Source organism: Peromyscus maniculatus, chromosome 12, assembly GCF_049852395.1.
Source record: "Peromyscus maniculatus bairdii isolate BWxNUB_F1_BW_parent chromosome 12, HU_Pman_BW_mat_3.1, whole genome shotgun sequence".
NCBI lineage: Eukaryota > Metazoa > Chordata > Mammalia > Rodentia > Cricetidae > Peromyscus > Peromyscus maniculatus.
Window position 1 is genome coordinate 38,225,606 of NC_134863.1, and position 10,055 is coordinate 38,235,660.

General features: G+C 40.0%; 1 pseudogene; it reads right to left on the reverse strand.

Annotated features, from left to right (window-relative positions):
* Window positions 1-200: 200 nt before the first annotated feature.
* LOC102912216 (tripartite motif-containing protein 43 pseudogene) lies at window positions 201-1,577 on the reverse strand (annotated as a pseudogene).
* Window positions 1,578-10,055: the final 8,478 nt, after the last annotated feature.

The following is a 10,055-nucleotide window of genomic DNA, read 5'->3' on the forward strand; positions in this document are numbered from 1 at the left end:
AGCTAAACAACTGTCTCTAGCAACCAGAAGCCTAGTCCAGTCCTATGGTGGCTCCATAGCTATGGTGAACCCTCTTTTAGACATGTACTCAACTGTAGTGTATGTAAAGAAAGAAACAAACATTTTTCCATTTAATTGTATTTTATTATTCAAAGGCAATAAAAGAGATAACAGTACTTTAAGAAATATTTACAAAATCACTAATGTGCAGGATTAAAGGTTCTCCCTTCATGGCTACTGGAGAAGAAAGGCCGGACAGGGTTTTTAAAGATGCCAGGGGGGCACCTGTATATGAGGGAACTCTTGGCAACATTCACAAAACTTAAACATCCACGATCACAATCCAGGAGCACCCCAACCCTGCCCAGGGGCCTCTCTATATAGTGCCAAAATAGAGGGCATGTGGTGAGGAGACAGTAATGATTACCCTCCTTCATACACACAAGAAGAAAGGCACCCTCAGAGTCAATCATTTGGTTTGTATTCCTTAACCAGGAATCCTCACATACCCCTACAGCCCAGTCCCCAGACTCCTGCAAATCCATCTCCCAGTAATATTTCCCTGAGATGAACTCCAAGGATGCCCAGCAAGCCAAATAGCATCCAACAGAATCCGCAGATGTATCCTCAAGGTGAGGTCCGGAGCTGAATTCTCTCAAGCCATTAAATAGGTTCATCATGGAATGGGAGGTGGTTACATTGTCAAAGAAAATGTGGACCTGGAATTGCTTGCAACTTTCAGTCAGTCCAGTGATGGGTAGGGCACTGAGTTCGGGTTCCATAACTTCTGGCATGTTCAGCTGCATTGACTCACTCCTTCTGACCATGTCATCCAAACCCTGGAGCAGTACCACATATGGCTCCTGGGACATTGCCATCAGCTCCTGAAACATTTCTCTTAGATCTTTGCTCTTTTGGACGATCATGGCTTCACTCTTCCTCAGTTTATCTAAAACACATTGGCCTTCCTTTCTCATGCACTCGATATGTTTCTCTTCCTCTTCACAGAGGAATGGATGCAGCTCCCTATACTCTGTCCTGATCATTTCTTCCCGCAGAGTCACATAGTCCATCCATAAAGTTTTTGTTCCCATGTTTGCCTCGATAGTCTCTTCAATTTCTTGGATCTTCTCCCATAAAGATGCCATCTGCTTCAGAAGTCTTTCCATTTCATCTTCAGCTGCTGCCTCAATGGGACAATGTCTGTGACCTCTGTGCTCATGGGAATTAGAGCAGAGCTGACAGAGGAAGATCCTGCTCTCAACACAGAAGATCCTCTTTGTCTCCTTGTGGCTCACACACTTATGCTCCTCAGAGCTCAGGTCCTTCATGAGGCTGGCTTGTCTGGCAATGGACACCAGCTTCTTCAGAACAATGTTGGTTCTCATTTCCTTCTGTTGGCATGGTTCCCGACACATAGGGCAGTGGACTGGAAGATGGTTGTCCTCCCAGGAAAGCTGGAGGCAGGCTCGACAGAAGCTGTGGCCACAGCTTATGGTGACTGGCTCTGTCAGGCAGCTCAGGCAGATGAAGCAGGTGAGTTCTTCCTGGAAGGCATGTGAGATGTCTGACTCCATTTTCCCACGGAATAATCTCTGGTCTCAGCAGTGTCTGGTGAGCACACAATAATATTAGCTGAGCTCTGTGGTGTGACCCTCAATGTGTGGGCTAGAAGGAGCTAGCAGTCTGGGAGCCAGAAGGTTTGGAAACACACTCTGTCTGGTCTACAGGAGAATGAACCTGGCTGGACCCTGGAGTGTCCTTATATACTCTCTAGAGACCACACCCACTGGAAATAGAGTAATCTAATTGGGTGGAAGATTGACTTAAATCTATGGCCAATCCTCACAAAATAATCCTCCACAAGTTTTGCTGAGTCACACATCTTATCTGGGTTTGATAGGTCACACCTTTAAATCAAGAGTCCTAGCAATTGGGCTGTTGAAGCAGCAGGAGTTTTACTTCAAACCCTTCCGGGAATATACAGTGAGAACTTGCCTTAAAAAAATATAAAGAGCAATTTTACTTCAATATTTCACTGTTTCTAATATTTTGTGATGTGCTCATAATTTCGGTTTACCTTTTCCAATTTAACAGTTAATGATATCAATCTCTGATTTTAGCAAATATAAACATTAAAAAAATCCTAATAATTCCTTAAGAATTTACTTCAACTTATGTTTATCAAATTCAACCGCAACTGCAATTTCTTGAAATTCATCCCTTTTTCTACCTACTCCCCTCTCTGTTCTTTTCTTCTTGCTTTCAAAAAAAAAAAAAAAAAAAAACCACATGTGGAAACCAGGGAGGGGATGTTGGTAGCACAGGACTTTGTTCTTAACACTCAGGAGCCAGATGCCAGCATATCTCTGAGAGTTTCAAGCTAGCCTGGACTACAGAGTACATTCCAAGACAGGATCCAAAGCTAGACAGAGAAACCCTGTCTAGAAAATGTAGGAAAACAAACAAACAAACAAAAAACATTGGTAAGGAAAAAAAAAAGATGTTTAATGAACAAAACCCAAGATGCTATGATATGTCTTGTTAGGGAACTTTCTTGATTGAATCACTGGAATTAGGAAACCCCACCTAAACCCAGATGATTTGAGATGTGAGAATTCATCTTAAATCTTAGCTGTACCTTCTATTGGCAGCCTGTATAAAGGACATGGAAGAAGGAAATTCTTTCATCTTTGCTATTTGTCTTCTTGCTCTTGTTCTCACTGGCAAGGTCATCCCTTCACTGGTGTAAGACCCGACTTTTGGGGTTAACCATTAAGAGGACTGGCAGGATAAGGATCTTTTGTACTATTTATGTGACAAGCCAGTTGTTGACATAGAGATATGTGTAGTATTTAGAGAGCATGAGGAATCATAATGAGTATGTTAAGATAGATTCCAAAGAGTGTATAAAAGGATGAGGATGAGGAAGACATAAAAAGTAAATGTTAGGCCGGACGTTGGTGGCACACGCCTTTAATCCCAGCACTCGGGAGGCAGAGCCAGGCGGATCTCTGTGAGTTTGAGGCCAGCCTGGGCTACCAAGTGAGCTCCAGGAAAGGCGCAAAGCTACACAGAGAAACCCTGTCTCGAAAAAAAAAAAATTAAATGTTACTTAATAAATTCTAGACTAGTGAAGATGTCCTGTATGTAAAGATTTTTTGAGGTTTGTAGTTAGAAATATGGTTCAGATAAGGACTATTCCAAACTGAGTTGGGAGGAATCCTACAGATGAAGTCAGGAAGTGTGATTATCATTCATGCTCTTGCTTCACTGTAGCATCTTCCCAGTGTTTGAATTAAAATGTCTACAATCACAGGTGTTACATGATAGGAGACCAAGAGATGGTGCCTACTGCTTCCCCTTAGGCAATTTTCTTTGCCTCCAAAATCATTGCCAGATCCTGGAAAGCCTTAACCCTAGTTGATTAGATCATAGAAGCCATTTAGATTCTGCCTTTGAGAATGCCAGGGCCAAAAAGGCAGGTGATTTTATTCATTTAAGTGAACATATGGGTGTGATCTAAGCTTTTTCAGGACTCTCTGATCTTCCTCTTTGGGGGTCTGAGGATTAGGAAGTGTGGGTACAGGGTGAAGGCATCCTGAAGTGGAGGTTGTATTTTCACTTTCCTCAATTCTCTGTTTAGCTATATACTGCTTTTTTAACTGAGGTCATTGCTTTCTTGATGTCCAGTTATTTTTTGTTCTTTACTTATTTAGATATTATCCATCTATAGTGTGTATAGTTGGCAACAATCTTTTCCTATTCTCTAGGTTGACACTTTGTCCTTGTGACAAATGGTGTCCTTTGCCAAACAGATGCTCTTCAGTTCCATGAGGTTCCTTTTATTAATTGTTGCTTTTAGTGACTGTGCTATTGGTATTCTGTTTAGAAGTCCTTTCCCTTATCTGCCAGTTCAAGACCATTCCCCACTTTCTCTGTTATTAGGTCCAGTATATGTGGTTTTATGTTGATGTGTTTGATCCACATGCAGTTGGATTTTATGCAAGGTCGTAAGTATGGATCTATTTTCAGTGTTCTGTGTTTTGAGGACATTATCAGTGTTTCAGATCAAAACTATTACAGTATGATCCTAGAAAAATACAATGGTCCACTTTCAATGAAATGCTGACATCAACCTACTAAAACCAGGGATTTTGTTATTGTTGTTGTTTGTATGTTTGTTGCTTTGTGTTTTTGTTTTTTGTTTTGATTTTTTGTTGTTTTTTCTTTCCTTTTTTTTTTTTAATTCCAAGACAGTCTTTCTCTGAGTAACAGCTCTGCTGTCCTGGAACTCACTGTGTAGACCATACTGACTTAGACCTCACAGACATCCTCCTACCTCCTGAATGAATGAACTAAAGTTATGTGCCACCAAGAAATAGCCTAAACACAGGGTTTTTTAGTAGGTCTGTAGATAACAGGTGAGCTGCTTGCCTTTATCAATGGCAGAGGATCAAAACCTTGACTTTAAATAATTGATCTATTCCATTGAGTTTACCAGGAGATATTTTTCTGCATCTTATTTTTGGAACACCATTGCCTTTCCATTATGATGTCTTACTCTTCTCATCCCTACAGAAAATATTAATCACCAAGTAAAATGGGTCCAATATACTCATATTTCTTCATATACTCAGTTTCTTCCTCATTGAAATCCTGCCTTAGATGCAAGGCACTCACTCTCTCAAGAGAACTTCATCCTCCATCCCCAAAGCACATTAAATCCTTCTATGATAATGTTATTTTAAATGGCATAATATGTTCAGATTACTTTTAGAGAGGTTAATCATGGTGAAAATTGGAAGCAATGGGATCAGAAGTTCTAGGACAGCGTCACTTAAAACTTGATTCCCAGATCACCAATATTATGTGGCCCCATTTTTGAAAAGGAAAAAAAAATGGAAAGAGCTATATCTCAGTTTGCAGAGTACTGCCTTGGCATGTACTAGGTCCTGCGTTCAATCTTCAGCATCACAGATAATCCGGTGTGGTGTCACAAGCCTGTAATTCGTGTACTCATGAGGTACAGACAAATACTAAAATTCATCCTTAACTACAGATTGAGTAGCAGACCAGCCTGGGATATAGGAGAATGTTTGTCAAAATAATAATCATAATAATTGTAATACTAATACTGATATTTTTGAGGATCTCAGTTAGGAGTTTGAGATTGATATCCAACTTACCTCCTCACTTAGAGTAGAGCACAGCCTCCTAAATATTAAACATGTTTTCTTCTTTTAGGCATGTGTTACTTTGTATGTAGTTGATGACTATCTTTAGATTCTTGCTGGTATGCTACACCAAGAAGACAATAAATCAAAAGAAAATCAAAATTCAGTATAGAAGTATCAAATACCATGTGGCAGGAGAGCATACTCTAGTCACCAACAGGTGATTGCAGGCAATAAAACATGAGAATTCAAGGAGACTAGAGTAGGTCAGGCCAGTCTGAGAAATCTGCCTTCTAAAGAGCATGGTGTGGTGGGGAAGAGAACAGAATAGGTTGGGCCTGGAAAGAAACCCTTCTCATTTGATTATACACAGATTCATTAATCAAAGTAATTATTATGAGAACCATCACATGAAAGACTGAAACAGGAATATCACAGATTCACATTACCCCTGGATCACCTAATGGAAACCCAAGTCAAAATCAAGTAACCAAATAAAAACCAAAATCCAAACAAACAAAGACCCCTGCTTGGCCCTGTGAGATTCTTGTGTCATCATTTTCTCTGTGCCCCACATCTCCTTATCCCAACCCATCAGCCGACAGATGTTGAGGGTTTAATATTGTTTGAGGGTACTTGCTCCATGATAATGCCATTTCATATGTGAACTTTCACTATTGAGTATCACTTTATTTATCCAGAGGTTAGGTTGTGGAATGAAATCTGTAAACTAACCACTACAACCTACCACTAAGCTCTGAAATGATCCCATGGAGAAATATTCTTCTTTATGACAACCCGGCCTTAGCTGGGCTTGTTTAAAAGCGGAACTTCTTATCTTAAATTAACCAGTCTAACTTTCACTGATGGGCTTTTACATTTTTCAGTTTTTGTTTAAGTTTTCTTTACCTCTTACTCTGCTTCTGGCTGTGTGGCTAGATGGGTAGGTGGGTGCTCTCCAGCATCATCCTCTCTTTCTCCATTTCTCACTCCTTTCTCTTCTCTTATTCTCCTTCTATTTTTTTTTTGACTGGCAGCCCCAGCTATCCCTCTCCTGCCTAGCTACTGGCCATTCAGTTCTGTATTAGACCAATCAGGTATTTTAGAGAGGCAAAGTAACACAGACTCACTGTGTTGAACAAATGTAACACATCTTTGCATCATTAAACAATTATTACATAGCAAAAAAAATGTACTAATATTCCACAGACATTTTTCTCTTGTGATGGGTTCTTTATTAAATACCAAAGTCATCCATTATATTCCTTTATTTCTTCTTGTTTTTTTAAATTTTATTTTACTTTACAATACAATTCAGTTCTACATATCAGCCACGGATTCCCCTGTTCTCCCCCTACCCGCCCCTCTCCCCTTCCCCCTAGTCTACCCACCATTCCCACCACAAAGAATGGAAGGAAGGAAGGAAGGAAGGAAGGAAGGAAGGAAGGAAGGAAGGAAGGAAGGAAGGAAGAAAGAAAAGAAAAGAAAAGGAAAGGAAAAGAAAAGAAAAGAAAAGAAAAAAGAAAAAGACAATTACTAGTTTTAAATACTTTACATTGGATTGGATTTTTTTATATTGTATACAAATTTGAAACTGATATTGTTAGAAAATGCTATATATATATTTCTAATTGTATTCATACTATTCATTTAACAATGTAATGCAATTTTCTGATTCTTGAATGCTATTATTACCAACTATTAGGATATAAAGAAATGAAAGTTAGTAGTTAGACATTACAATAGAACTTGTAGTCATATGAGAGATGTTTTAAAAATTGAGCAAATATATTTTAGATGGACAAGTCATCTTCAAACCCTTCAGAGATCTACAGAATATGGCATTTAAAATGTTTTAATAACTTAGAAATTTTTCTGTTTTGAGACATGTTGGCTCCTGGCAGTACCAATCTATTTCAGAGAAAACATGGGTATTGAAGAAACTGCATATGGAGTCAACTTTCATTGTGGCAAAAGTTAGCCACTGGACAACAAAGTATCCTTGAATCAACAGGACAAAATGGACAGACAGAACACGAAACAAAGGGCTACTGATTCTTGTCAAAACAAGTGTGGTTATGGCTTTATCAAAAGGCATCTTCTGAGGCCAGGACAATATGGCCACATCCCTGAAGTGGCCTTCACAATCCAGGAAAGGTACAGTGCCCTTTTCTTCCAAGGCAGCTTAACAGGCAGAGGGCGGATGGCTTCTGTTGTGCAATGGAACAGCAGCTGAAAGCTCACGCCTCTCAATAGTAGACATTTAATAGAGGGATGTGGAGAAGAAAGGGATGCTGAGATGAAGCCATAGATACATAGCCAAGAAGAATGGACAGCTGAATTCAAAAACTGTCAACAATTTCCAGAATTTAAAATCCTGAATCATGACAGGACACTAGTGGAATTCAGGTGTTTCTGGTACATGGACTGCTCTCACCCAATGTGAGGTTGAACTGTTGACCTTGTGTACATCCTACTTCACAAATGAGTCTGTCAGATATGCTAAACTTATAGGCTGAAGATGATACCCCAACACTGCGGAAACCTCAGGTCACTGCCCAGGCAGCTGGCTGTTTCTGTCAACTCACAAATTTTTTGAAAGTTGCTTGCATACACTTCCTGTTTTTATTTTTGTTAGCTAATATTATTTCCTTCTTGGGTCTCTGAGGTAGTTGAAGATTAGTTAGTTATAGTTGACAATTAATTAGGATAGAAAGTGCATTAGATACATCTTGGATTTACCAAAATAGGATAGATAATGGAATTATTTTCTCTGATTTGTCAAATACCTGTTTAGGTGTTTATTACTTGTATATATTGTATATAATTATTGTACTTTTATATATAGTTTTTCTTATGTTAGTTATAACCTTTTGCTTTTTTTCTCTTTTTATTAAAATAGAAAAGGCGAAATGTGGTGGTATTCTAATTGTACTGAAATATGATTTTGATTGTATGTTAATAAATAAAGTTACCCGGGGGTCAGAGCTAAGAGCCATAGACAGAGTGTGGTGGTGGTGGTGCATGCCTTTAATCCCATAGATCTCTGTGTGTTCAGGGATACAGCCAGCATTGGAGACATACGCCTTTAAGATCTAGATGGCTGTATATACAGACAGTGATGAGGCAGTCACGTGTTTGGGTTTACAACCAATGAGAAGGCAAAATGACTATGAAAAGACTTACACACAGGGAAATAGCTCTCTTTTGGGAAGCTAAGACCAGGAGGAAGGGTGAGATTTTAACTCTGAGCTCTGAGCTCTTGGCTTTCTCTTTTACATTGGTTCTGTGTTTCTTATTTAATAAGACAGTTGGTTACATCTACAATTCCACACAAGTTTTTCTCTTGTGATGGGTTCTTTATTAAATATCAAAGTCATCCATTATATTCCTTTATTTCTTTTTTTTTAAATTTTATTTTACTTTACAATACAATTCAGTTCTACATATCAGCCACGGATTCCCTTGTTCTCCCCCCATCCGCCCCGCTCCCCTTCCCCCCAGTCTTCCCCCCATTACCAACACCTCCAAGGAAAAGCCTCCCCCAAGGATTGAGGTCAACACCTCCTCCCAGGCCAAGCTAAGCTACCCTGCATAAACTCCAAGTTTCAAACAGCCAACTCATGCAATGAGCACAGGACCGTGTCCCACTGCCTGTATTAGAGCTCTGGCAGATCTGGAACTCTATATGCCATGCTGACCTCAAACTCAAAGAGATCCTACTGTCTCCTGAGTGTTGGGATTTAAGGAATGGGCCACCGAGACATAACCTAAACACAAGGTTTTTAAGTAGGCATGTGGATAATAGGTAACCGGCTTGCCTATTTTTATTATTGGCAGAGTATGAAACCCTTCACTTGAAATAATTGATCTTGTCCATTGAGGTTACCCGGAGACTTTTTCTGCATTTTATTTTTTGGAGCATCACTATCTTTCCTTTATGATTTCTTACTCTTCTCTTCCCTACAGAAAATATTCATCACAAAGTAGACTGGGTCCAATATGAGTTTCTCTATTGGAGAAATTATTTTGGCCACTCCACGTAGTTAAAAGGATATTTATTTAATGGCGTAACTCACAAATTAAGTAATGGGTAGGTCGCAGGGTCTGGGGAAGGTGTAACGCAGTCCAGCGGTGTTCTCTGGAGCTCTGCACAGTCCACCTTCACCGTTCAGCATCCTGGCCCCGAGAGAGTGCACAGAGAGAGTGCTGGCCCATCCAGCTCTCAGGTCCCCAGGCACCTCCCCTCGCCCTGCCTCGTAGGCATGACAGTTGCCACAATCTTAATGGGGGTTGGAACTTCCAGATCCAACCTGGAAAGGCTACCTACTACATTTCTCTTTCTTCCACATTGAAATCCTGCCTTAGATGCCAGGCACTCACCCTCCCAACAGAACTTCATCCTCCAGCCCCAAAGCACATTAAATCCTTCTATGATAATCTGTTATTTTAAATGGTGTAATATGTTCAGATTACTTTTAGAGAGGTTAATCATGGTGGAAATTGGAAACATTAGGATCAGAAGTTGTAGGCCAACATCACTTTAAACTTAATTCCCAGATCACCTATATATGTGATCCCCATTTTTGAAAAGGAAAAAAAAATAGAGAGCTATATCTCAGTTTGCAGAGTACTATTGGAGAAATTATTTTGGCCACTCCACGTAGTTAAAAGGATATTTATTTAATGGCGTAACTCACAAATTAAGTAATGGTAGGTCGCAGGGTCTGGGGAAGGTGTAACGCAGTCCAGCGGTGTTCTCAGGAGCTCTGGACAGTCAACCTCCACCGTTCAGCGTCCCGGCCCCAGCCACTTCCTGAGACTTAGAGACTGGCCCCCAGCTCTCATCCTGCCCCCGACTAACCTTCTGGAGCAGAG